The sequence below is a fragment of the Rhipicephalus sanguineus genome, chromosome 8 (genome assembly GCF_013339695.2).
Source record: "Rhipicephalus sanguineus isolate Rsan-2018 chromosome 8, BIME_Rsan_1.4, whole genome shotgun sequence".
In the NCBI taxonomy this organism is placed as follows: Eukaryota; Metazoa; Arthropoda; class Arachnida; order Ixodida; family Ixodidae; genus Rhipicephalus; species Rhipicephalus sanguineus.
The window spans coordinates 22,042,800-22,043,975 of NC_051183.1; the positions used below are offsets into that span (position 1 = coordinate 22,042,800).

The following is a 1,176-nucleotide window of genomic DNA, read 5'->3' on the forward strand; positions in this document are numbered from 1 at the left end:
AGAATCCATCGTCCTGCATATGCAAACAAGAATGTGGTGATGGTTATGCTGATTGTAATGATAGTACAGTCTGATGACAAAGCCACAGCGCAAGCTTTTTGGTGCGCACCTCCATAGCGGTTTGACATTGACCTGCTTTTGAAGTTTTAGCTCATACAAATGGCTAGGATTTTAAATATACATATATACATGCGCTTATGTATATATGTATGTATGTACATATGTGAATAGGTATATGCATAAATAAGTGTGTATATATGTGTTTATTGTTATATGTGCTCTGATAATCTGCTTTTATGTACTCCGATATGGACCGATCACTAGCCAATGAAGGCTAACGTTCCAGATATCTTGTAATCTTTTCTTTGATTTGTCAATAAAAATTAGATTGATTTATTGATTGAAACGAGTAAAATTTTGGGCCAGTTGGTTATGCGTGTTTGGTGGGAAGCGCAAATGACGGGACAAAAAAAGCAAGACAGGCGGGGAAGCACTACTAACAAGTGTGAACATTTATTGGAAAACATCGCCACAGTTGGACAATATGCGCATGGACGCAAAACCTCGGTGACAGCGCAAAAAAAAAAAAAAACAGAGGCAGGCGTGATAAACCCTCATGACAACGTAAAGCATGTAATGTTGCCATGCGAAGATGTTGCGCTCGTGCGCATATTGTCAAGCTGTGGCAGTGTTTTCCAATAAATGTTCAAAGTCGTTAGTAGCGCTTGTTCAGTCGGTACCGCGGCGCCCCACTTTACCGAAAAATGGCTTGAAATGGACTCATGCGGGCCTCCTCCTAAAGCTACCAAAAAAAACGTAAAATATATAGAAATTTGCAGAAATGTAATAGCAAAACTGCTTGTATATATAAAAAAAGAAAGAACACAACGAGGCACCGGTGGGATTCGAACCCACGATCTCCTGTTTACTAGACAGGCGCTTTAACCAACTAAGCCACGGCGCCGGACGACCGCCCCCGTTTCACCACTTTCACGGAAAGCCTGTTCTCTACCGAAGAGCTATCGTTCACTCGTTTTTTAGCGTGCGTCGATTGCGTAACATTGCCACGGTGCCAACGTTTCAGCCACGCTGTCCTTTTCTCGAGACTATATTGGCCTTTCGCCAGAACGGCTCTTGTCGTGGTCATAAGAGCCGGCAAGAGATCGTGGTGTCATG

The 1,176-nt window shown here is 42.7% G+C and overlaps 1 non-coding gene across 1 annotated transcript; it reads right to left on the minus strand.

Moving 5' to 3' along the window:
* Window positions 1-890: 890 nt before the first annotated feature.
* Window positions 891-964, minus strand: Trnat-agu (transfer RNA threonine (anticodon AGU)). Its single transcript has one exon. It is a non-coding gene; the product is annotated as a tRNA-Thr (tRNA).
* Window positions 965-1,176: the final 212 nt, after the last annotated feature.